Raw genomic sequence first — 26,996 nt, forward strand, 5'->3', positions numbered from 1 at the left:
GGGAAGACTGAGGGACAGGCAGTCTTGCCTTCAGGCTTGCCTTCAGTCTTGGGGCCAGTGAGAAGAGCCAAGAGGATGGCACGGAAGTTGTGCCAGGGAAGGCTTAGCTTGGATAGGAGGACCAGGTTCTTCAGCCAGAGGGTGGTTGGGCACTGGCACAACCTCCCCAGGGAAGGGGTCACAACACCAGGCCTGACAGAGCTGAAAAATGGACATTTGGCCATTGCTCTGGGGCACAGGGTGCGATTCTTGAAGCTGTCCTGGGCGGGGCCAGGAGCCAGACTCAACTTTGTGGGTGCCTTGCAAGCCAGAAAGTTCTGCCATACTGTGACTGTGTTGTTGAGAAGGACCACTCCAGACGGCCCCATTTCACAGCTGCCTCTGACCATGAGGCAGAGGCAGCCCTAGAGGCATTGAAAATCATAGACAAATTGATCCCAATATCTCCATAGAGATAAGAGGATCTATCCTCTATCATTCATCTACAGAGATGCAATGCAGGTAGAAAAAAAAGAATCTAGAAAGATACTAAAAGCTAATGTCAGTGTAAATGATGAAAGTATGTAAGAATGGCTGAAACCAGGCCATTTTTGTAAGTGAAAGCCAAGTATTGGAGGACCGTGTCTGTCTTCTGCTTGGTGGGACAGCCAAGTGGAGCCTCCTGCCGTTCTCTTAGTGGTTTGGGGGCAAACGGGGATTTTCTTACCTTTGCCAGTGCCAAAGTAGTGTGGGGATGCCTGCTGGCAGACGAGATCAGGATGTCTACAAGGAGGCCAGATCTGGCACTGAGGCTAGAAGGTGGCTGGTCAGGGGCAGCCCAGGAGCAGATCCTGCAGCTGCTGCTCCAGCGCTGGTCCAGCACCAGTGTTCCACCAACGGCCACAGGAGTGGGAGACAACGACGACAGTTGCTATGGGCACAGCCCAACATTCCATGCCTGGGGGAGCCAGGGGAGCCAGGGGAGCCAGGGGACACAAACAGGGATGGGGCACCTTGGCCTCTTTTACTTCTGCTGCTGCAAGGTTGCCCTGAGGACCTGCCCACTGGGCCATTTCTCGCTAGACCTGTGGACAGGGCAAAGCAGTGCAGGGAGAGCCCTGGGTCTTCTGCGTGCTTCTCTGGAAGGTGCCTCCAGCTGAACAGGAGCGTGGCTCTGTCAAAGGGCCCGTAGCACATTGTCTGCACTGGAGAAGCAGAAGGATCCTGGCCCTGGCTCTGCTCCAGCTGCGAGAGGAGCAAGAGCCTGCCAGTCGTTCAGTGGAGAGGCAGCTCCACAGCTTTCTCTCAAAGTGGAAGCATTCATCCAGCCCCCTTTATAAACTGTCTGATGCCTAATGATGTCTCTTGATGTTTTCCCGCCTTTGAGCTGAGCAGCCTCTCACCTCAACCGTCATTCCCTGAAACTTGGAGAAACAGGGTGTTTTTCAGGGGAATTGATGGGGACACTCCACCAGCAATTCCCTAGCAAACATTTAATGCAGAATTCTTTTTTTCTTTCTTGCAGCTCCCTTGCAGAAATGAGTTGTTACTCTCAAAAGGCTGGGAGACTAGCACAAACAGAATTACTTTTTCACACGAATGGCCTTCCCACTTGTTTTACTACTTAGGTCCCAGATAGGGCGAAACAGAGCCTGTTTTACTGCTTTCCTGCCTAATGTTAGGCAAAAGCAAATCTTGCTTCCTTCCCAGCCTGCTTGTTGCACACACACACACACACACACACACACACACACACACAGACACACACACACAGAGCAACAAAGCCAGGGGGCAGCTGTAACAAGGCCCACTGCAAAGCAGATGCTTTGGAGGCTCCAAATGCCACCTGCAGTGGCTCCGTCAGACAAGAGCAAGCTTGCGTCAGCATCCCAGAACCAGCCTGGTAGTTCCCCCCTCCCTCATCTCGTCTCCATTCTCCCCAGCCCCTGCTCCCAAGACCTTGCCAGGCCATGCCATTTGCTGGGCTCGATAAAAGGAGCGAGTTTCCTGCTCCTTTGGTGTAAATACCAAAGGTGTGAGAAGTGAGAGGATAATGTTCACTCCCGTTTTGCTTGATCTAAGGAGCTTGGTCGAGGCCCAGAGCAGGAGGCTGGTCTTTGAAAGGGAAACTGAAAGTGAGCTGCTGGTTTCTTGGGAATGCATGTGGATGTTAATTTTATAGAATGGCAGAGGTTGGAAAAGTCCTTGAAGGTGGCCAAGTCCATCTGTCCAGCAAAATGGAACAAAGCTATGTTGCTTGTGGACCAAAAGTACTACAAGCCCCAGCTTTTATCCCCTCCAAGTAGAATGAGACAAGCCCACTCATATAGATCCGATTCATTGAATTAAACCAAGGCTTCCTTTTCATTCCAAGCTGAGATTTTTAGGAATCCAAGGATGAAAGCCCATCATTATTTCACTGGCACAATGGGGAGACACCTTTGGAGGTCCTGCCAGCTGTGCAAGGGGCTGGGCCTGTGGGAGGATGCACGTGCCCAGATTCTTCTCAGGGCCAATACCGTGTTTGCAACAGCAAACAAATGGGACAGACATTGCTTGAGTGATTTCATACAGACAAAAAGACCAAATGGAACAAACTTTGCTTTAATGAGAAAGACAGATTTTGTCTTAATGAAAGCAAGATATTAACAAAAGATGGAGCTTAACGAGCAACGCTAAACCTCTTACATTGACCGATAATAACCTAACAGTAATAATCTAATAAGCTAATAATGGACCAAACCCCTTCCGTTGACGGATAATAATCTAACAAGGTAATAATCTAATCTAATAATCTAACAATAAAAATATCATAACCTAATAACCTAAGAATCGAATAATCAAATTATCTAATCACAATAATAATCTAATAATCCTAATAACCCTTTAAGAAAGCTAATGAATCTGAAGTAACAAATTGAGAAATGTCTATCTAGTCAACTAAATTGAAGAATAAACAATCCTAATAAACTACTGAAAAAGCAATCTGATTTCTATCTAGAGCCATTTGGCAGATAATTCTTGTGAGGCCCGGACAAGCGGCAGGGTTAATTTGGTCTTTTCTTCTTGGGGAGAGGCCCTGCTTCCTTCCGTGGGCAAAGGCTTCTCCGATGTGCGTTCCTTTCCTTGACGGTTTCAAACACCCTGGAAGACAGGAAACAAACCATCCATTGTTAATTCAATACACCCCATTAAACCAAGCTCCAAGATTTCCATGTCTCCGTGAATTTCTGTCTTTTCTGGCTGTGGCACCTCTGTAAATTGATCAGAAGCATAAATCTGATCTTTTTGGTTGCAGTTCCTTCAAACGTCTTCCTCCTTTTGCTTCATCTTATTTTTGATTTGATCGGCACCATCAAAGCAAGCTTTGGTCTCCCTGTTCCTACTTGTGTTCGAATTGTGTCTTGGTGGGGCACGGCAAGGTTTCCCTGGGAACGCTGGGCTTTAACCAAGCTCTTTGGGGTGCAAGTGCATTGTAAGGCTTTGCACGGCGGTGAGAGGCGATCCTGCGAGTGCCCTCAGCTTCCCCCGTGGTGCCTTTGAACACGGTCAGCCTGTTTTAGTCCAAAGGCGCAGGCTTTGAGAAGAAAGAGGTAGAACTTGCGCACCGCTTGCACTGGCCGCAGGGAAAGGGGCCTCCCGCCAAATGGGGTGGCTGGGGCGCTTGGCAGCAGGGACACTCCGCGTTGCGGGCCCTCTTGCGGCTTCTCTTCCCTGTCTCCCCATTCTCCTTTCTGGGAGGGCTTTGGCTCCTCTTTGGTTCGCTCACAGTCTGGAAATCAAAGAATCCTTATCAATTTTTCCTTCCTCTCACAAAGCTGGAAATCAGAGCATCCAGCGCCAAAATCCATGGGCCTAAGCAAATTCCTCCCAAGCCTAAAGAGCTGGGAAAACAGCTGGATTTGGGGGCAGGCTGCAGCGCAATGCAAACACAGCACTTGGAGGAAAAAACGCCTCCTTTCTACGGCCTGAAGGGGTGGGATCAATACGTGCCTATCTATAGTTCTCCATTTCTTAATTGTACCTCTCTGCCTAGCATCTATTTACCCCTAGTTCTCCTCCCTGTCTAGGGAATGGCTTTTAAATTCAGCCAAATTCATAAAGACACACGGCTACCCAGTTTCTACTGCCCAAACTAATCTCTTTCTCTCTCTCTCTCTGTGAAGCAAATTCTGGTTTGTCAGTAAGGAAAGTTTTAGCAGAGCCACAGCATGGGCAGCTCCTTTTTGGGGAGTCCATTGGCATGCTACAAAAGGTCCCTGAACATCTGCAGAATCTCCACGAGCGCAGCCAGCATTACTGATGTTAGCAAGCAGTGGGGAATGAAGGATCTGATTGGAATCAGGAAGGGTACCAGCTCTTGAGAAAGCAGTCAGTAGAGCGTCCAAGCCCAGTTTGGTGACAGTGCTGCTTTCTTGGGTCAAAGTTATGCTCCATAAGAGCATAAGAGCAGCAGCACCAACAAGGCCTGGGCAGCATCTGCTGCGCCTTTCCAGTGGATGGGACAATGTGATCCTGGCAGAGCAGTGTCTCACAGGCTTGCCAGCAGGTTTGGTCCCCTTCTCCCAGTTTCTCCACCCTCCGGGCTTATCTTGATTTTCTTCCCACTCACCTGAGCAAGACTTTTGGCAAGTTTATATTCTTTTTTCCAGGTGTAGTAGTAGTCCACACACTGGGCCACAGTCTTGCTCTGAATCTGTTGGGAAGAGAAAAAGAAGGACTCTAAAATGGCCATCCTGTAGGGTGCATTGGAGAAAAAGCAGAGTTCTGGAGTCACCTAGGAAGCAAAATCACGGCGTAAATTGAGTAGGGTGTAAAATGAAGTAAATAGGGGGTAAAAGAGGCATTATGCAGTGTGTATTATACAGTGTATTACGCTATGTGGGAATGCATGCGATGCAGAGATCAACAACAAATCTGTGTAGCACAGTTTTTCTTTCCCCCATTCACTCCAGCTCTCCCAACACAGTGTGTTGCGGAAGCATCAGCGCACCTAGGAGACCAAATCTGACAGAAGAAGCCTTTGTCTTTGGAAAGAGCTTGGAGGAAAGGGCCTTTGAGGCAGAATCAGCCCTTTCTTGCAGGCCTTTGATATCCCGTTTCATTATTATGTTATTCTTCTTGGGATTTGAGAAGAGAGAGAGAGAGACTGGATTCCAGTATTTGGTAGCAGAAATAACCAACATTTCCTCCTGATGATCTGCTAGTTTAAAACAATGTCCTATGGCCTTACCTGCTTCTGGATGAGATGAAAATCCTTGCCATAGGTGTGAAAAGCCTTTTCGAAGGACTCCTTCTCCTCAGGTGTCCATTTGTCAGAGTCTGGCAAGAAAAGCAGCAGGTCAATTGATGCCTCCATCCACTTGCAGTAGATGCCACTGGCTGCCAAAACAAAATTGGCGCCATCCACCATTCACCTGCGTACATGTCTGCTCCCTTGGGAATAATGGAGACAGGAGCAGGCATTCTCCAGGCGGGAAAAAAAACCCAAAACAACCCCAGGGAAAACTGCCAGGCAAGCTGAAGGGGGAGATGCTGCTGCTTTCCCCTGCCCCAGGCAAGAGGAGGCCTTGTGGTGGCGTTATTAGTTGAAGCACAAATGCTTGCCATGGCAATTAAGGGGACGGCAGGCAGTATCTGTCAGTGAAGGAACAAGCAATGCTTGGCTTACCTGTGTAATGATAATCAGCCAAGGGGTGGCCTTGAGGTGTGGGAGGCCCCCCTGAGAGCAACATGTCCAGAGCCTCCTGCAAGATCAAAGGGAAAAAGGCTTTAGCTTCCCCGCCATAGAAAGGAGCCAACAAACCATCAACGCCGCTACCTTTCAGCTACTTTGCCTCTTCAGGGGTTCAGCCCGCTGGATCTCCTATGGGTTCAACACTGGGGGTTGCTCCCAAACCTTCCTTTTTACTGCCCAAGCCTTTGATCCCACTTGCCAAAGCGTGGCATGTTGCTCACCACCTCAATGCTTCTCCTGAAGCCAGAATTGCCTGCGCTCACTGAGGCTTGTGGGGATTTCCCCTCAGTTCCCCGCAGAATGTGTTAGAGCACACAGATGTGCGGGAGATCGACAAGGGAGCAGGCTGTGGGAGCTGCCAGCAGCGCCTCCAGGAGAGATATTCTCCCTGCTCAAGCCATTTGGGCTCGCCTCTGCTGTAGCTGGAGGAGACACAGCGGGCAGCAAGTTCTCCACTCCTTGTTAGCCCCCCTTCTTCAAAGAGCAGCCAGGAGTGGCTATCCCAGTGCCCAGGCCTTAGGAATTCCCTGTCCGCTCTTCTGGGCACCCAAAGAGCCGCTTCTTACCGGAAGGCTGCCGCGTGCCTGGTGCAGGCAGTGCAGGGCCAGCTCCAGGTTAGCCGCTGGCCCGGAAACGCCACGGGCGCTGGCCATGTCCAAGAGCTGTCTTACTGCAAGCACAACACAAACCCACTGAAAGTCAGGCTTGAAGCAAGAAAGGGGAAAGGCTGCAATACAAGGGAGAAGGAAAGCGCAAGAGCTAAAGACAGCCAAGCGGCTGGAGAGCATGGAAAGGATAGCAAAGAAAGGGGCAGCTGAACCAAGGGCCCACGTAGTGCTGGCTCTCCCTTGAAAGCAGCCTTTGGAATAAGAGGCAGGGGCCAATCTCTCCCCTTCCAGTGGCCAATGCCCCTGACCGGTAGGGAGAGGCGGCAAGTTGTTCTTTTTCCCGCTCTGCTGCAAGAATGGAGCATTCTCCTTGCCTCTAACACTCCCATGGGAGAAGATGGGTGAGACAAGGAGAGATGCAGAGCATGCCAAAAGCTGCCTTTTACCAACAAAAAGGAGCATTTGACACGCCGAGGTATCTCAGGGCTGGAAGAAAAGCTTGGCAGCTACCTCTGTCAGGTTTTCCCATGTCAGAGTCATCTTCCTCCAAAGGCTTCCAGACCAGGGATGCATGCTCTTCCTCCTCACTCGCTGCTGTGGTCTGCAGCTCGGGGAGCTCAGCCTGAAAGTCACTGCCAACCCTGATGTGTCTAAAGGGCAAAGGGAGTGGAGGGGAGAAGGGCAAGTGGTCAAGAGACACATGCCACGGACAGGCTTGAAGCAATCCCAGCCCAACTGTGGAATGACAGGTCTCCTCCTCGCCATTCCTCAGCTTTGCCGCTCTTTAATCCCTAGGGCAAAACTCACGGTCCAGTGTGGGCTCTTGCTTTCCTTTTCATTGTGCCTCTCCTTTGCACCTGGAAGAGAGCAAAACAATGGCCCAGATAAAAAGAATTCAGCCAAGATGTGTCGCTAGCCTTCCTTCTCCTCCTCGTCGTCATTGCAAAGCACAAGCTCCTGCGTCCCAGCTCCCCTCAATTTGGTGCAATTGCTGGGTTTTTCACGTGGAACTTGCGAGGCAGGAGCCTGTGGCAGCCTGCAGTGTCCTCAAGAGGGGAAGACTGAGGGACAGGCAGTCTTGCCTTCAGGCTTGCCTTCAGTCTTGGGGCCAGTGAGAAGAGCCAAGAGGATGGCACGGAAGTTGTGCCAGGGAAGGCTTAGCTTGGATAGGAGGACCAGGTTCTTCAGCCAGAGGGTGGTTGGGCACTGGCACAGCCTCCCCAGGGAAGGGGTCACAACACCAGGCCTGACAGAGCTGAAAAATGGACATTTGGCCATTGCTCTGGGGCACAGGGTGCGATTCTTGAAGCTGTCCTGGGCGGGGCCAGGAGCCAGACTCAACTTTGTGGGTGCCTTGCAAGCCAGAAAGTTCTGCCATACTGTGACTGTGTTGTTGAGAAGGACCACTCCAGACGGCCCCATTTCACAGCTGCCTCTGACCATGAGGCAGAGGCAGCCCTAGAGGCATTGAAAATCATAGACAAATTGATCCCAATATCTCCATAGAGATAAGAGGATCTATCCTCTATCATTCATCTACAGAGATGCAATGCAGGTAGAAAAAAAAGAATCTAGAAAGATACTAAAAGCTAATGTCAGTGTAAATGATGAAAGTATGTAAGAATGGCTGAAACCAGGCCATTTTTGTAAGTGAAAGCCAAGTATTGGAGGACCGTGTCTGTCTTCTGCTTGGTGGGACAGCCAAGTGGAGCCTCCTGCCGTTCTCTTAGTGGTTTGGGGGCAAACGGGGATTTTCTTACCTTTGCCAGTGCCAAAGTAGTGTGGGGATGCCTGCTGGCAGACGAGATCAGGATGTCTACAAGGAGGCCAGATCTGGCACTGAGGCTAGAAGGTGGCTGGTCAGGGGCAGCCCAGGAGCAGATCCTGCAGCTGCTGCTCCAGCGCTGGTCCAGCACCAGTGTTCCACCAACGGCCACAGGAGTGGGAGACAACGACGACAGTTGCTATGGGCACAGCCCAACATTCCATGCCTGGGGGAGCCAGGGGAGCCAGGGGAGCCAGGGGACACAAACAGGGATGGGGCACCTTGGCCTCTTTTACTTCTGCTGCTGCGAGGTTGCCCTGAGGACCTGCCCACTGGGCCATTTCTCGCTAGACCTGTGGACAGGGCAAAGCAGTGCAGGGAGAGCCCTGGGTCTTCTGCGTGCTTCTCTGGAAGGTGCCTCCAGCTGAACAGGAGCGTGGCTCTGTCAAAGGGCCCGTAGCACATTGTCTGCACTGGAGAAGCAGAAGGATCCTGGCCCTGGCTCTGCTCCAGCTGCGAGAGGAGCAAGAGCCTGCCAGTCGTTCAGTGGAGAGGCAGCTCCACAGCTTTCTCTCAAAGTGGAAGCATTCATCCAGCCCCCTTTATAAACTGTCTGATGCCTAATGATGTCTCTTGATGTTTTCCCGCCTTTGAGCTGAGCAGCCTCTCACCTCAACCGTCATTCCCTGAAACTTGGAGAAACAGGGTGTTTTTCAGGGGAATTGATGGGGACACTCCACCAGCAATTCCCTAGCAAACATTTAATGCAGAATTCTTTTTTTCTTTCTTGCAGCTCCCTTGCAGAAATGAGTTGTTACTCTCAAAAGGCTGGGAGACTAGCACAAACAGAATTACTTTTTCACACGAATGGCCTTCCCACTTGTTTTACTACTTAGGTCCCAGATAGGGCGAAACAGAGCCTGTTTTACTGCTTTCCTGCCTAATGTTAGGCAAAAGCAAATCTTGCTTCCTTCCCAGCCTGCTTGTTGCACACACACACACACACACACACACACACACACAGACACACACACACAGAGCAACAAAGCCAGGGGGCAGCTGTAACAAGGCCCACTGCAAAGCAGATGCTTTGGAGGCTCCAAATGCCACCTGCAGTGGCTCCGTCAGACAAGAGCAAGCTTGCGTCAGCATCCCAGAACCAGCCTGGTAGTTCCCCCCTCCCTCATCTCGTCTCCATTCTCCCCAGCCCCTGCTCCCAAGACCTTGCCAGGCCATGCCATTTGCTGGGCTCGATAAAAGGAGCGAGTTTCCTGCTCCTTTGGTGTAAATACCAAAGGTGTGAGAAGTGAGAGGATAATGTTCACTCCCGTTTTGCTTGATCTAAGGAGCTTGGTCGAGGCCCAGAGCAGGAGGCTGGTCTTTGAAAGGGAAACTGAAAGTGAGCTGCTGGTTTCTTGGGAATGCATGTGGATGTTAATTTTATAGAATGGCAGAGGTTGGAAAAGTCCTTGAAGGTGGCCAAGTCCATCTGTCCAGCAAAATGGAACAAAGCTATGTTGCTTGTGGACCAAAAGTACTACAAGCCCCAGCTTTTATCCCCTCCAAGTAGAATGAGACAAGCCCACTCATATAGATCCGATTCATTGAATTAAACCAAGGCTTCCTTTTCATTCCAAGCTGAGATTTTTAGGAATCCAAGGATGAAAGCCCATCAGTATTTCACTGGCACAATGGTGAGACACTTTTGGAGGTCCTGCCAGCTGTGCAAGGGGCTGGGCCTGTGGGAGGATGCATGTGCCCAGATTCTTCTCAGGGCCAATAGCGTGTGTGCAACAGCAAACAAATGGGACAGACATTGCTTGAGTGATTTCATACAGACAAAAAGACCAAATGGAACAAACTTTGCTTTAATGAGAAAGACAGATTTTGTCTTAATGAAAGCAAGATATTAACAAAAGATGGAGCTTAACGAGCAACGCTAAACCTCTTACATTGACCGATAATAACCTAACAGTAATAATCTAATAAGCTAATAATGGACCAAACCCCTTCCGTTGACGGATAATAATCTAACAAGGTAATAATCTAATCTAATAATCTAACAATAAAAATATCATAACCTAATAACCTAAGAATCGAATAATCAAATTATCTAATCACAATAATAATCTAATAATCCTAATAACCCTTTAAGAAAGCTAATGAATCTGAAGTAACAAATTGAGAAATGTCTATCTAGTCAACTAAATTGAAGAATAAACAATCCTAATAAACTACTGAAAAAGCAATCTGATTTCTATCTAGAGCCATTTGGCAGATAATTCTTGTGAGGCCCGGACAAGCGGCAGGGTTAATTTGGTCTTTTCTTCTTGGGGAGAGGCCCTGCTTCCTTCCGTGGGCGAAGGCTTCTCCGATGTGCGTTCCTTTCCTTGACGGTTTCAAACACCCTGGAAGACAGGAAACAAACCATCCATTGTTAATTCAATACACCCCATTAAACCAAGCTCCAAGATTTCCATGTCTCCGTGAATTTCTGTCTTTTCTGGCTGTGGCACCTCTGTAAATTGATCAGAAGCATAAATCTGATCTTTTTGGTTGCAGTTCCTTCAAACGTCTTCCTCCTTTTGCTTCATCTTATTTTTGATTTGGTCAGCACCATCAAAGCAAGCTTTGGTCTCCCTGTTCCTACTTGTGTTCGAATTGTGTCTTGGTGGGGCACGGCAAGGTTTCCCTGGGAACGCTGGGCTTTAACCAAGCTCTTTGGGGTGCAAGTGCATTGTAAGGCTTTGCACGGCGGTGAGAGGCGATCCTGCGAGTGCCCTCAGCTTCCCCCGTGGTGCCTTTGAACACGGTCAGCCTGTTTTAGTCCAAAGGCGCAGGCTTTGAGCAGAAAGAGGTAGAACTTGCGCACCGTTTGCACTGGCCGCAGGGAAAGGGGCCTCCCGCCAAATGGGGTGGCTGGGGCGCTTGGCAGCAGGGACACTCCGCGTTGCGGGCCCTCTTGCGGCTTCTCTTCCCTGTCTCCCCATTCTCCTTTCTGGGAGGGCTTTTGCTCCTCTTTGGTTCGCTCACAGTCTGGAAATCAAAGAATCCTTATCAATTTTTCCTTCCTCTCACAAAGCTGGAAATCAGAGCATCCAGCGCCAAAATCCATGGGCCTAAGCAAATTCCTCCCAAGCCTAAAGAGCTGGGAAAACAGCTGGATTTGGGGACAGGCTGCAGCGCAATGCAAACACAGCACTTGGAGGAAAAAACGCCTCCTTTCTACGGCCTGAAGGGGTGGGATCAATACGTGCCTATCTATAGTTCTCCATTTCTTAATTGTACCTCTCTGCCTAGCATCTATTTACCCCTAGTTCTCCTCCCTGTCTAGGGAATGGCTTTTAAATTCAGCCAAATTCATAAAGACACACGGCTACCCAGTTTCTACTGCCCAAACTAATCTCTTTCTCTCTCTCTCTCTGTGAAGCAAATTCTGGTTTGTCAGTAAGGAAAGTTTTAGCAGAGCCACAGCATGGGCAGCTCCTTTTTGGGGAGTCCATTGGCATGCTACAAAAGGTCCCTGAACATCTGCAGAATCTCCACGAGCGCAGCCAGCATTACTGATGTTAGCAAGCAGTGGGGAATGAAGGATCTGATTGGAATCAGGAAGGGTACCAGCTCTTGAGAAAGCAGTCAGTAGAGCGTCCAAGCCCAGTTTGGTGACAGTGCTGCTTTCTTGGGTCAAAGTTATGCTCCATAAGAGCATAAGAGCAGCAGCACCAACAAGGCCTGGGCAGCATCTGCTGCGCCTTTCCAGTGGATGGGACAATGTGATCCTGGCAGAGCAGTGTCTCACAGGCTTGCCAGCAGGTTTGGTCCCCTTCTCCCAGTTTCTCCACCCTCCGGGCTTATCTTGATTTTCTTCCCACTCACCTGAGCAAGACTTTTGGCAAGTTTATATTCTTTTTTCCAGGTGTAGTAGTAGTCCACACACTGGGCCACAGTCTTGCTCTGAATCTGTTGGGAAGAGAAAAAGAAGGACTCTAAAATGGCCATCCTGTAGGGTGCATTGGAGAAAAAGCAGAGTTCTGGAGTCACCTAGGAAGCAAAATCACGGCGTAAATTGAGTAGGGTGTAAAATGAAGTAAATAGGGGGTAAAAGAGGCATTATGCAGTGTGTATTATACAGTGTATTACGCTATGTGGGAATGCATGCGATGCAGAGATCAACAACAAATCTGTGTAGCACAGTTTTTCTTTCCCCCATTCACTCCAGCTCTCCCAACACAGTGTGTTGCGGAAGCATCAGCGCACCTAGGAGACCAAATCTGACAGAAGAAGCCTTTGTCTTTGGAAAGAGCTTGGAGGAAAGGGCCTTTGAGGCAGAATCAGCCCTTTCTTGCAGGCCTTTGATATCCTGTTTCATTATTATGTTATTCTTCTTGGGATTTGAGAAGAGAGAGAGAGAGACTGGATTCCAGTATTTGGTAGCAGAAATAACCAACATTTCCTCCTGATGATCTGCTAGTTTAAAACAATGTCCTATGGCCTTACCTGCTTCTGGATGAGATGAAAATCCTTGCCATAGGTGTGAAAAGCCTTTTCGAAGGACTCCTTCTCCTCAGGTGTCCATTTGTCAGAGTCTGGCAAGAAAAGCAGCAGGTCAATTGATGCCTCCATCCACTTGCAGTAGATGCCACTGGCTGCCAAAACAAAATTGGCGCCATCCACCATTCACCTGCGTACATGTCTGCTCCCTTGGGAATAATGGAGACAGGAGCAGGCATTCTCCAGGCGGGAAAAAAAACCCAAAACAACCCCAGGGAAAACTGCCAGGCAAGCTGAAGGGGGAGATGCTGCTGCTTTCCCCTGCCCCAGGCAAGAGGAGGCCTTGTGGTGGCGTTATTAGTTGAAGCACAAATGCTTGCCATGGCAATTAAGGGGACGGCAGGCAGTATCTGTCAGTGAAGGAACAAGCTGTGCTTGGCTTACCTGTGTAATGATAATCAGCCAAGGGGTGGCCTTGAGGTGTGGGAGGCCCCCCTGAGAGCAACATGTCCAGAGCCTCCTGCAAGATCAAAGGGAAAAAGGCTTTAGCTTCCCCGCCATAGAAAGGAGCCAACAAACCATCAACGCCGCTACCTTTCAGCTACTTTGCCTCTTCAGGGGTTCAGCCCGCTGGATCTCCTATGGGTTCAACACTGGGGGTTGCTCCCAAACCTTCCTTTTTACTGCCCAAGCCTTTGATCCCACTTGCCAAAGCGTGGCATGTTGCTCACCACCTCAATGCTTCTCCTGAAGCCAGAATTGCCTGCGCTCACTGAGGCTTGTGGGGATTTCCCCTCAGTTCCCCGCAGAATGTGTTAGAGCACACAGATGTGCGGGAGATCGACAAGGGAGCAGGCTGTGGGAGCTGCCAGCAGCGCCTCCAGGAGAGATATTCTCCCTGCTCAAGCCATTTGGGCTCGCCTCTGCTGTAGCTGGAGGAGACACAGCGGGCAGCAAGTTCTCCACTCCTTGTTAGCCCCCCTTCTTCAAAGAGCAGCCAGGAGTGGCTGTCCCAGTGCCCCGGCCTTAGGAATTCCCTGTCCGCTCTTCTGGGCACCCAAAGAGCCGCTTCTTACCGGAAGGCTGCCGCGTGCCTGGTGCAGGCAGTGCAGGGCCAGCTCCAGGTTAGCCGCTGGCCCGGAAACGCCACGGGCGCTGGCCATGTCCAAGAGCTGTCTTACTGCAAGCACAACATAAACCCACAGAAAGTCAGGCTTGAAGCAAGAAAGGGGAAAGGCTGCAATACAAGGGAGAAGGAAAGCACAAGAGCTAAAGACAGCCAAGCGGCTGGAGAGCATGGAAAGGATAGCAAAGAAAGGGGCAGCTGAACCAAGGGCCCACGTAGTGCTGGCTCTCCCTTGAAAGCAGCCTTTGGAATAAGAGGCAGGGGCCAATCTCTCCCCTTCCAGTGGCCAATGCCCCTGACCGGTAGGGAGAGGCAGCAAGTTGTTCTTTTTCCCGCTCTGCTGCAAGAATGGAGCATTCCCCTTGCCTCTAACACTCCCATGGGAGAAGATGGGTGAGACAAGGAAAGATGCAGAGCATGCCAAAAGCTGCCTTTTACCAACAAAAAGGAGCATTTGACACGCCGAGGTATCTCAGGGCTGGAAGAAAAGCTTGGCAGCTACCTCTGTCAGGTTTTCCCATGTCAGAGTCATCTTCCTCCAAAGGCTTCCAGACCAGGGATGCATGCTCTTCCTCCTCACTCGCTGCTGTGGTCTGCAGCTCGGGGAGCTCAGCCTGAAAGTCACTGCCAACCCTGATGTGTCTAAAGGGCAAAGGGAGTGGAGGGGAGAAGGGCAAGTGGTCAAGAGACACATGCCACGGACAGGCTTGAAGCAATCCCAGCCCAACTGTGGAATGACAGGTCTCCTCCTCGCCATTCCTCAGCTTTGCCGCTCTTTAATCCCTAGGGCAAAACTCACGGTCCAGTGTGGGCTCTTGCTTTCCTTTTCATTGTGCCTCTCCTTTGCACCTGGAAGAGAGCAAAACAATGGCCCAGAGAAAAAGAATTCAGCCAAGATGTGTCGCTAGCCTTCCTTCTCCTCCTCGTCGTCATTGCAAAGCACAAGCTCCTGCGTCCCAGCTCCCCTCAATTTGGTGCAATTGCTGGGTTTTTCACGTGGAACTTGCGAGGCAGGAGCCTGTGGCAGCCTGCAGTGTCCTCAAGAGGGGAAGACTGAGGGACAGGCAGTCTTGCCTTCAGGCTTGCCTTCAGTCTTGGGGCCAGTGAGAAGAGCCAAGAGGATGGCACGGAAGTTGTGCCAGGGAAGGCTTAGCTTGGATAGGAGGACCAGGTTCTTCAGCCAGAGGGTGGTTGGGCACTGGCACAGCCTCCCCAGGGAAGGGGTCACAGCACCAGGCCTGACAGAGCTGAAAAATGGACATTTGGCCATTGCTCTTGGGCACAGGGTGCGATTCTTGAAGCTGTCCTGGGCGGGGCCAGGAGCCAGACTCGACTTTGTGGGTGCCTTGCAAGCCAGAAAGTTCTGCCATACTGTGACTGTGTTGTTGAGAAGGACCACTCCAGACGGCCCCATTTCACAGCTGCCTCTGACCATGAGGCAGAGGCAGCCCTACAGGCATTGAAAAACATAGACAAATTGATCCCAATATCTCCATAGAGATAAGAGGATCTATCCTCTATCATTCATCTACAGAGATGCAATGCAGGTAGAAAAAAAAGAATCTAGAAAGATACTAAAATCTAATGTCAGTGTAAATGATGAAAGTATGTAAGAATGGCTGAAACCAGGCCATTTTTGTAAGTGAAAGCCAAGTATTGGAGGACCGTGTCTGTCTTCTGCTTGGTGGGACAGCCAAGTGGAGCCTCCTGCCGTTCTCTTAGTGGTTTGGGGGCAAACGGGGATTTTCTTACCTTTGCCAGTGCCAAAGTAGTGTGGGGATGCCTGCTGGCAGACGAGATCAGGATGTCTACAAGGAGGCCAGATCTGGCACTGAGGCTAGAAGGTGGCTGGTCAGGGGCAGCCCAGGAGCAGATCCTGCAGCTGCTGCTCCAGCGCTGGTCCAGCACCAGTGTTCCACCAACGGCCACAGGAGTGGGAGACAACGACGACAGTTGCTATGGGCACAGCCCAACATTCCATGCCTGGGGGAGCCAGGGGAGCCAGGGGAGCCAGGGGACACAAACAGGGATGGGGCACCTTGGCCTCTTTTACTTCTGCTGCTGCGAGGTTGCCCTGAGGACCTGCCCACTGGGCCATTTCATGCTAGACCTGTGGACAGGGCAAAGCAGTGCAGGGAGAGCCCTGGGTCTTCTGCGTGCTTCTCTGGAAGGTGCCTCCAGCTGAACAGGAGCCTGGCTCTGTCAAAGGGCCCGTAGCACATTGTCTGCACTGGAGAAGCAGAAGGATCCTGGCCCTGGCTCTGCTCCAGCTGCGAGAGGAGCAAGAGCCTGCCAGTCGTTCAGTGGAGAGGCAGCTCCACAGCTTTCTCTCAAAGTGGAAGCATTCATCCAGCCCCCTTTATAAACTGTCTGATGCCTAATGATGTCTCTTGATGTTTTCCCGCCTTTGAGCTGAGCAGCCTCTCACCTCAACCGTCATTCCCTGAAACTTGGAGAAACAGGGTGTTTTTCAGGGGAATTGATGGGGACACTCCACCAGCAATTCCCTAGCAAACATTTAATGCAGAATTCCTTTTTTCTTTCTTGCAGCTCCCTTGCAGAAATGAGATGTTACTCTCAAAAGGCTGGGAGACTAGCACGAACAGAATTACTTTTTCACACGAATGGCCTTCCCACTTGTTTTACTACTTAGGTCCCAGATAGGGCAAAACAGAGCCTGTTTTACTGCTTTCCTGCCTAATGTTAGGCAAAAGCAAATCTTGCTTCCTTCCCAGCCTGCTTGTTGCACACACACACACACACACACACACACACACACACACACACACACAGAGCAACAAAGCCAGGGGGCAGCTGTAACAAGGCCCACTGCAAAGCAGATGCTTTGGAGGCCCCAAATCCCACCTGCAGTGGCTCCGTCAGACAAGAGCAAGCTTGCGTCAGCATCCCAGAACCAGCCTGGTAGTTCCCCCCTCCCTCATCTCGTCTCCATTCTCCCCAGCCCCTGCTCCCAAGACCTTGCCAGGCCATGCCATTTGCTGGGCTCGATAAAAGGAGCGAGTTTCCTGCTCCTTTGGTGTAAATACCAAAGGTGTGAGAAGTGAGAGGATAATGTTCACTCCCGTTTTGCTTGATCTAAGGAGCTTGGTCGAGGCCCAGAGCAGGAGGCTGGTCTTTGAAAGGGAAACTGAAAGTGAGCTGCTGGTTTCTTGGGAGTGCATGTGGATGTTAATTTTATAGAATGGCAGAGGTTGGAAAAGTCCTTGAAGGTGGCCAAGTCCATCTGTCCAGCAAAATGGAACAAAGCTATGTTGCTTGTGGACCAAAAGTACTACAAGCCCCAGCTTTTATCCCCTCCAAGTAGAATGAGACAAGCCCACTCATATAGATCCGATTCATTGAATTAAACCAAGGCTCCCTTTCATTCCAAGCTGAGATTTTTAGGAATCCAAGGATGAAAGCCCATCATTATTTCACTGGCACAATGGGGAGACACCTTTGGAAGTCCTGCCAGCTGTGCAAGGGGCTGGGCCTGTGGGAGGATGCATGTGCCCAGATTCTTCTCAGGGCCAATACCGTGTTTGCAGCAGCAAACAAATGGGACAGACATTGCTTGAGTGATTTCATACAGACAAAAAGACCAAATGGAACAAACTTTGCTTTAATGAGAAAGACAGATTTTGTCTTAATGAAAGCAAGATATTAACAAAAGATGGAGCTTAACGAGCAACGCTAAACCTCTTACATTGACCGATAATAACCTAACAGTAATAATCTAATAAGCTAATAATGGACCAAACCCCTTCCGTTGACGGATAATAATCTAACAAGGTAATAATCTAATCTAATAATCTAACAATAAAAATATCATAACCTAATAACCTAAGAATCGAATAATCAAATAATCTAATCACAATAATAATCTAATAATCCTAATAACCCTTTAAGAAAGCTAATGAATCTGAAGTAACAAATTGAGAAATGTCTATCTAGTCAACTAAATTGAAGAATAAACAATCCTAATAAACTACTGAAAAACCAATCTGATTTCTATCTAGAGCCATTTGGCAGATAATTCTTGTGAGGCCCGGACAAGCGGCAGGGTTAATTTGGTCTTTTCTTCTTGGGGAGAGGCCCTGCTTCCTTCCGTGGGCGAAGGCTTCTCCGATGTGCGTTCCTTTCCTTGACGGTTTCAAACACCCTGGAAGACAGGAAACAAACCATCCATTGTTAATTCAATACACCCCATTAAACCGAGCTCCAAGATTTCCATGTCTCCGTGAATTTCTGTCTTTTCTGGCTGTGGCACCTCTGTAAATTGATCAGAAGCATAAATCTGATCTTTCTGGTTGCAGTTCCTTCAAACGTCTTCCTCCTTTTGCTTCATCTTATTTTTGATTTGGTCAGCACCATCAAAGCAAGCTTTGGTCTCCCTATTCCTACTTGCGTTCGAATTGTGTCTTGGTGGGGCACGGCAAGGTTTCCCTGGGAACGCTGGGCTTTAACCAAGCTCTTTGGGGTGCAAGTGGCTTGTAAGGCTTTGCACGGCGGTGAGAGGCGATCCTGCGAGTGCCCTCAGCTTCCCCCGTGGTGCCTTTGAACACGGTCAGCCTGTTTTAGTCCAAAGGCGCAGGCTTTGAGCAGAAAGAGGTAGAACTTGCGCACCGTTTGCACTGGCCGCAGGGAAAGGGGCCTCCCGCCAAATGGGGTGGCTGGGGCGCTTGGCAGCAGGGACACTCCGCGTTGCGGGCCCTCTTGCGGCTTCTCTTCCCTGTCTCCCCATTCTCCTTTCTGGGAGGGCTTTGGCTCCTCTTTGGTTCGCTCACAGTCTGGAAATCAAAGAATCCTTATCAATTTTTCCTTCCTCTCACAAAGCTGGAAATCAGAGCATCCAGCGCCAAAATGCATGGGCCTAAGCAAATTCCTCCCAAGCCTAAAGAGCTGGGAAAACAGCTGGATTTGGGGGCAGGCTGCAGCGCAATGCAAACACAGCACTTGGAGGAAAAAATGCCTCCTTTCTACGGCCTGAAGGGGTGGGATCAATACGTGCCTATCTATAGTTCTCCATTTCTTAATTGTACCTCTCTGCCTAGCATCTATTTACCCCTAGTTCTCCTCCCTGTCCAGGGAATGGCTTTTAAATTCAGCCAAATTCATAAAGACACACAGCTACCCAGTTTCTACTGCCCAAACTAATCTCTTTCTCTCTCTCTCTGTGAAGCAAATTCTGGTTTGTCAGTAAGGAAAGTTTTAGCAGAGCCACAGCACGGGCAGCTCCTTTTTGGGGAGTCGACTGGCATGCTACAAAAGGTCCCTGAACATCTGCAGAATCTCCACGAGCGCAGCCAGCATTACTGATGTTAGAAAGCAGTGGGGAATGAAGGATCTGATTGGAATCAGGGAGGGTACCAGCTCTTGAGAAAGCAGTCAGTAGAGCGTCCAAGCCCAGTTTGGTGACAGTGCTGCTTTCTTGGGTCAAAGTTATGCTCCATAAGAGCATAAGAGCAGCAGCACAAACAAGGCCTGGGCAGCATCTGCTGCGCCTTTCCAGTGGATGGGACAATGTGATCCTGGCAGAGCAGTGTCTCACAGGCTTGCCAGCAGGTTTGGTTCCCTTCTCCCAGTTTCTCCACCCTCCGGGCTTGTCTTGATTTTCTTCCCACTCACCTGAGCAAGACTTTTGGCAAGTTTATATTCTTTTTTCCAGGTGTAGTAGTAGTCCACACACTGGGCCACAGTCTTGCTCTGAATCTGTTGGGAAGAGAAAAAGAAGGACTCTAAAATGGCCATCCTGTAGGGTGCATTGGAGAAAAAGCAGAGTTCTGGAGTCACCTAGGAAGCAAAATCATGGCGTAAATTGAGTAGGGTGTAAAATGAAGTAAATAGCGGGTAAAAGAGGCATTATGCAGTGTGTATTATACAGTGTATTACGCTATGTGGGAACGCATGCGATGCAGAGATCAACAACAAATCCGTGTAGCACAGGTTTTCTTTCCCCCATTCACTCCAGCTCTCCCAGCACAGTGTGTTGCGGAAGCATCAGCGCGCCTAGGAGACCAAATCTGACAGAAGAAGCCTTTGTCTTTGGAAAGAGCTTGGAGGAAAGGGCCTTTGAGGCAGAATCAGCCCTTTCTTGCAGGCCTTTGATATCCCGTTTCATTATTATGTTATTCTTCTTGGGATGTGAGAAGAGAGAGAGAGAGACTGGATTCCAGTATTTGGTAGCAGAAATAATCAACATTTCCTCCTGATGATCTGCTAGTTTAAAACAATGTCCTATGGCTTTACCTGCTTCTGGATGAGATGAAAATCCTTGCCATAGGTGTGAAAAGCCTTTTCGAAGGACTCCTTCTCCTCAGGTGTCCATTTGTCAGAGTCTGGCAAGAAAAGCAGCAGGTCAATTGATGCCTCCATCCACTTGCAGTAGATGCCACTGGCTGCCAAAACAAAATTGGCGCCATCCACCATTCACCTGCGTACATGTCTGCTCCCTTGGGAATAATGGAGACAGGAGCAGGCATTCTCCAGGGGGGGAAAAAAACCCAAAACAACCCCAGGGAAAACTGCAATGCAAGCTGAAGGGGGAGATGCTGCTGCTTTCCCCTGCCCCAGGCAAGAGGAGGCCTTGTGGTGGCGTTATTAGTTGAAGCACAAATGCTTGCCATGGCAATTAAGGGGACGGCAGGCAGTATCTGTCAGTGAAGGAACAAGCTGTGCTTGGCTTACCTGTGTAATGATAATCAGCCAAGGGGTGGCCTTGAGGTGTGGGAGGCCCCCCTGAGAGCAACATGTCCAGAGCCTCCTGCAAGATCAAAGGGAAAAAGGCTTTAGCTTCCCCGCCATAGAAAGGAGCCAACAAACCATCAACGCCGCTACCTTTCAGCTACTTTGCCTCTTCAGGGGTTCAGCCCGCTGGATCTCCTATGGGTTCAACACTGGGGGTTGCTCCCAAACCTTCCTTTTTACTGCCCAAGCCTTTGATCCCACTTGCCAAAGCGTGGCATGTTGCTCACCACCTCAATGCTTCTCCTGAAGCCAGAATTGCCTGCGCTCACTGAGGCTTGTGGGGATTTCCCCTCAGTTCCCCGCAGAATGTGTTAGAGCACACAGATGTGCGGGAGATCGACAAGGGAGCAGGCTGTGGGAGCTGCCAGCAGCGCCTCCAGGAGAGATATTCTCCCTGCTCAAGCCATTTGGGCTCGCCTCTGCTGTAGCTGGAGGAGACACAGCGGGCAGCAAGTTCTCCACTCCTTGTTAGCCCCCCTTCTTCAAAGAGCAGCCAGGAGTGGCTGTCCCAGTGCCCCGGCCTTAGGAATTCCCTGTCCGCTCTTCTGGGCACCCAAAGAGCCGCTTCTTACCGGAAGGCTGCCGCGTGCCTGGTGCAGGCAGTGCAGGGCCAGCTCCAGGTTAGCCGCTGGCCCGGAAACGCCACGGGCGCTGGCCATGTCCAAGAGCTGTCTTACTGCAAGCACAACACAAACCCACTGAAAGTCAGGCTTGAAGCAAGAAAGGGGAAAGGCTGCAATACAAGGGAGAAGGAAAGCACAAGAGCTAAAGACAGCCAAGCGGCTGGAGAGCATGGAAAGGATAGCAAAGAAAGGGGCAGCTGAACCAAGGGCCCACGTAGTGCTGGCTCTCCCTTGAAAGCAGCCTTTGGAATAAGAGGCAGGGGCCAATCTCTCCCCTTCCAGTGGCCAATGCCCCTGACCGGTAGGGAGAGGCAGCAAGTTGTTCTTTTTCCCGCTCTGCTGCAAGAATGGAGCATTCCCCTTGCCTCTAACACTCCCATGGGAGAAGATGGGTGAGACAAGGAAAGATGCAGAGCATGCCAAAAGCTGCCTTTTACCAACAAAAAGGAGCATTTGACACGCCGAGGTATCTCAGGGCTGGAAGAAAAGCTTGGCAGCTACCTCTGTCAGGTTTTCCCATGTCAGAGTCATCTTCCTCCAAAGGCTTCCAGACCAGGGATGCATGCTCTTCCTCCTCACTCGCTGCTGTGGTCTGCAGCTCGGGGAGCTCAGCCTGAAAGTCACTGCCAACCCTGATGTGTCTAAAGGGCAAAGGGAGTGGAGGGGAGAAGGGCAAGTGGTCAAGAGACACATGCCACGGACAGGCTTGAAGCAATCCCAGCCCAACTGTGGAATGACAGGTCTCCTCCTCGCCATTCCTCAGCTTTGCCGCTCTTTAATCCCTAGGGCAAAACTCACGGTCCAGTGTGGGCTCTTGCTTTCCTTTTCATTGTGCCTCTCCTTTGCACCTGGAAGAGAGCAAAACAATGGCCCAGAGAAAAAGAATTCAGCCAAGATGTGTCGCTAGCCTTCCTTCTCCTCCTCGTCGTCATTGCAAAGCACAAGCTCCTGCGTCCCAGCTCCCCTCAATTTGGTGCAATTGCTGGGTTTTTCACGTGGAACTTGCGAGGCAGGAGCCTGTGGCAGCCTGCAGTGTCCTCAAGAGGGGAAGACTGAGGGACAGGCAGTCTTGCCTTCAGGCTTGCCTTCAGTCTTGGGGCCAGTGAGAAGAGCCAAGAGGATGGCACGGAAGTTGTGCCAGGGAAGGCTTAGCTTGGATAGGAGGACCAGGTTCTTCAGCCAGAGGGTGGTTGGGCACTGGCACAGCCTCCCCAGGGAAGGGGTCACAGCACCAGGCCTGACAGAGCTGAAAAATGGACATTTGGCCATTGCTCTTGGGCACAGGGTGCGATTCTTGAAGCTGTCCTGGGCGGGGCCAGGAGCCAGACTCGACTTTGTGGGTGCCTTGCAAGCCAGAAAGTTCTGCCATACTGTGACTGTGTTGTTGAGAAGGACCACTCCAGACGGCCCCATTTCACAGCTGCCTCTGACCATGAGGCAGAGGCAGCCCTACAGGCATTGAAAAACATAGACAAATTGATCCCAATATCTCCATAGAGATAAGAGGATCTATCCTCTATCATTCATCTACAGAGATGCAACGCAGGTAGAAAAAAAAGAATCTAGAAAGATACTAAAATCTAATGTCAGTGTAAATGATGAAAGTATGTAAGAATGGCTGAAACCAGGCCATTTTTGTAAGTGAAAGCCAAGTATTGGAGGACCGTGTCTGTCTTCTGCTTGGTGGGACAGCCAAGTGGAGCCTCCTGCCGTTCTCTTAGTGGTTTGGGGGCAAACGGGGATTTTCTTACCTTTGCCAGTGCCAAAGTAGTGTGGGGATGCCTGCTGGCAGACGAGATCAGGATGTCTACAAGGAGGCCAGATCTGGCACTGAGGCTAGAAGGTGGCTGGTCAGGGGCAGCCCAGGAGCAGATCCTGCAGCTGCTGCTCCAGCGCTGGTCCAGCACCAGTGTTCCACCAACGGCCACAGGAGTGGGAGACAACGACGACAGTTGCTATGGGCACAGCCCAACATTCCATGCCTGGGGAAGCCAGGGGAGCCAGGGGAGCCAGGGGACACAAACAGGGATGGGGCACCTTGGCCTCTTTTACTTCTGCTGCTGCGAGGTTGCCCTGAGGACCTGCCCACTGGGCCATTTCATGCTAGACCTGTGGACAGGGCAAAGCAGTGCAGGGAGAGCCCTGGGTCTTCTGCGTGCTTCTCTGGAAGGTGCCTCCAGCTGAACAGGAGCCTGGCTCTGTCAAAGGGCCCGTAGCACATTGTCTGCACTGGAGAAGCAGAAGGATCCTGGCCCTGGCTCTGCTCCAGCTGCGAGAGGAGCAAGAGCCTGCCAGTCGTTCAGTGGAGAGGCAGCTCCACAGCTTTCTCTCAAAGTGGAAGCATTCATCCAGCCCCCTTTATAAACTGTCTGATGCCTAATGATGTCTCTTGATGTTTTCCCGCCTTTGAGCTGAGCAGCCTCTCACCTCAACCGTCATTCCCTGAAACTTGGAGAAACAGGGTGTTTTTCAGGGGAATTGATGGGGACACTCCACCAGCAATTCCCTAGCAAACATTTAATGCAGAATTCCTTTTTTCTTTCTTGCAGCTCCCTTGCAGAAATGAGATGTTACTCTCAATAGGCTGGGAGACTAGCACGAACAGAATTACTTTTTCACACGAATGGCCTTCCCACTTGTTTTACTACTTAGGTCCCAGATAGGGCAAAACAGAGCCTGTTTTACTGCTTTCCTGCCTAATGTTAGGCAAAAGCAAATCTTGCTTCCTTCCCAGCCTGCTTGTTGCACACACACACACACACACACACACACACACACACACAGACACACACACACAGAGCAACAAAGCCAGGGGGCAGCTGTAACAAGGCCCACTGCAAAGCAGATGCTTTGGAGGCTCCAAATGCCACCTGCAGTGGCTCCGTCAGACAAGAGCAAGCTTGCGTCAGCATCCCAGAACCAGCCTGGTAGTTCCCCCCTCCCTCATCTCGTCTCCATTCTCCCCAGCCCCTGCTCCCAAGACCTTGCCAGGCCATGCCATTTGCTGGGCTCGATAAAAGGAGCGAGTTTCCTGCTCCTTTGGTGTAAATACCAAAGGTGTGAGAAGTGAGAGGATAATGTTCACTCCCGTTTTGCTTGATCTAAGGAGCTTGGTCGAGGCCCAGAGCAGGAGGCTGGTCTTTGAAAGGGAAACTGAAAGTGAGCTGCTGGTTTCTTGGGAATGCATGTGGATGTTAATTTTATAGAATGGCAGAGGTTGGAAAAGTCCTTGAAGGTGGCCAAGTCCATCTGTCCAGCAAAATGGAACAAAGCTATGTTGCTTGTGGACCAAAAGTACTACAAGCCCCAGCTTTTATCCCCTCCAAGTAGAATGAGACAAGCCCACTCATATAGATCCGATTCATTGAATTAAACCAAGGCTTCCTTTTCATTCCAAGCTGAGATTTTTAGGAATCCAAGGATGAAAGCCCATCATTATTTCACTGGCACAATGGGGAGACACCTTTGGAGGTCCTGCCAGCTGTGCAAGGGGCTGGGCCTGTGGGAGGATGCACGTGCCCAGATTCTTCTCAGGGCCAATACCGTGTTTGCAACAGCAAACAAATGGGACAGACATTGCTTGAGTGATTTCATACAGACAAAAAGACCAAATGGAACAAACTTTGCTTTAATGAGAAAGACAGATTTTGTCTTAATGAAAGCAAGATATTAACAAAAGATGGAGCTTAACGAGCAACGCTAAACCTCTTACATTGACCGATAATAACCTAACAGTAATAATCTAATAAGCTAATAATGGACCAAACCCCTTCCGTTGACGGATAATAATCTAACAAGGTAATAATCTAATCTAATAATCTAACAATAAAAATATCATAACCTAATAACCTAAGAATCGAATAATCAAATTATCTAATCACAATAATAATCTAATAATCCTAATAACCCTTTAAGAAAGCTAATGAATCTGAAGTAACAAATTGAGAAATGTCTATCTAGTCAACTAAATTGAAGAATAAACAATCCTAATAAACTACTGAAAAAGCAATCTGATTTCTATCTAGAGCCATTTGGCAGATAATTCTTGTGAGGCCCGGACAAGCGGCAGGGTTAATTTGGTCTTTTCTTCTTGGGGAGAGGCCCTGCTTCCTTCCGTGGGCGAAGGCTTCTCCGATGTGCGTTCCTTTCCTTGACGGTTTCAAACACCCTGGAAGACAGGAAACAAACCATCCATTGTTAATTCAATACACCCCATTAAACCAAGCTCCAAGATTTCCATGTCTCCGTGAATTTCTGTCTTTTCTGGCTGTGGCACCTCTGTAAATTGATCAGAAGCATAAACCTGATCTTTCTGGTTGCAGTTCCTTCAAACGTCTTCCTCCTTTTGCTTCATCTTATTTTTGATTTGGTCAGCACCATCAAAGCAAGCTTTGGTCTCCCTGTTCCTACTTGTGTTCGAATTGTGTCTTGGTGGGGCACGGCAAGGTTTCCCTGGGAACGCTGGGCTTTAACCAAGCTCTTTGGGGTGCAAGTGGCTTGTAAGGCTTTGCACGGCGGTGAGAGGCGATCCTGCGAGTGCCCTCAGCTTCCCCCGTGGTGCCTTTGAACACGGTCAGCCTGTTTTAGTCCAAAGGCGCAGGCTTTGAGAAGAAAGAGGTAGAACTTGCGCACCGCTTGCACTGGCCGCAGGGAAAGGGGCCTCCCGCCAAATGGGGTGGCTGGGGCGCTTGGCAGCAGGGACACTCCGCGTTGCGGGCCCTCTTGCGGCTTCTCTTCCCTGTCTCCCCATTCTCCTTTCTGGGAGGGCTTTGGCTCCTCTTTGGTTCGCTCACAGTCTGGAAATCAAAGAATCCTTATCAATTTTTCCTTCCTCTCACAAAGCTGGAAATCAGAGCATCCAGCGCCAAAATCCATGGGCCTAAGCAAATTCCTCCCAAGCCTAAAGAGCTGGGAAAACAGCTGGATTTGGGGGCAGGCTGCAGCGCAATGCAAACACAGCACTTGGAGGAAAAAACGCCTCCTTTCTACGGCCTGAAGGGGTGGGATCAATACGTGCCTATCTATAGTTCTCCATTTCTTAATTGTACCTCTCTGCCTAGCATCTATTTACCCCTAGTTCTCCTCCCTGTCCAGGGAATGGCTTTTAAATTCAGCCAAATTCATAAAGACACACAGCTACCCAGTTTCTACTGCCCAAACTAATCTGTTTCTCTCTCTCTCTGTGAAGCAAATTCTGGTTTGTCAGTAAGGAAAGTTTTAGCAGAGCCACAGCACGGGCAGCTCCTTTTTGGGGAGTCGACTGGCATGCTACAAAAGGTCCCTGAACATCTGCAGAATCTCCACGAGCGCAGCCAGCATTACTGATGTTAGAAAGCAGTGGGGAATGAAGGATCTGATTGGAATCAGGGAGGGTACCAGCTCTTGAGAAAGCAGTCAGTAGAGCGTCCAAGCCCAGTTTGGTGACAGTGCTGCTTTCTTGGGTCAAAGTTATGCTCCATAAGAGCATAAGAGCAGCAGCACCAACAAGGCCTGGGCAGCATCTGCTGCGCCTTTCCAGTGGATGGGACAATGTGATCCTGGCAGAGCAGTGTCTCACAGGCTTGCCAGCAGGTTTAGTCCCCTTCTCCCAGTTTCTCCACCCTCCGGGCTTGTCTTGATTTTCTTCCCACTCACCTGAGCAAGACTTTTGGCAAGTTTATATTCTTTTTTCCAGGTGTAGTAGTAGTCCACACACTGGGCCACAGTCTTGCTCTGAATCTGTTGGGAAGAGAAAAAGAAGGACTCTAAAATGGCCATCCTGTAGGGTGCATTGGAGAAAAAGCAGAGTTCTGGAGTCACCTCGGAAGCAAAATCACGGCGTAAATTGAGTAGGGTGTAAAATGAAGTAAATAGCGGGTAAAAGAGGCATTATGCAGTGTGTATTATACAGTGTATTACGCTATGTGGGAACGCATGCGAT

General features: G+C 50.0%; 1 long non-coding RNA gene across 1 annotated transcript in view; it reads left to right on the top strand.

Moving 5' to 3' along the window:
- The window catches only part of LOC111941366 (uncharacterized), a 298,151-nt gene that overhangs the window by 175,033 nt on the left and 96,122 nt on the right, over positions 1-26,996 (top strand). The window lies entirely within an intron of this gene.

This window comes from Cyanistes caeruleus, chromosome Z (genome assembly GCF_971803275.1).
Source record: "Cyanistes caeruleus chromosome Z, bCyaCae1.hap1.1, whole genome shotgun sequence".
In the NCBI taxonomy this organism is placed as follows: domain Eukaryota; kingdom Metazoa; phylum Chordata; class Aves; order Passeriformes; family Paridae; genus Cyanistes; species Cyanistes caeruleus.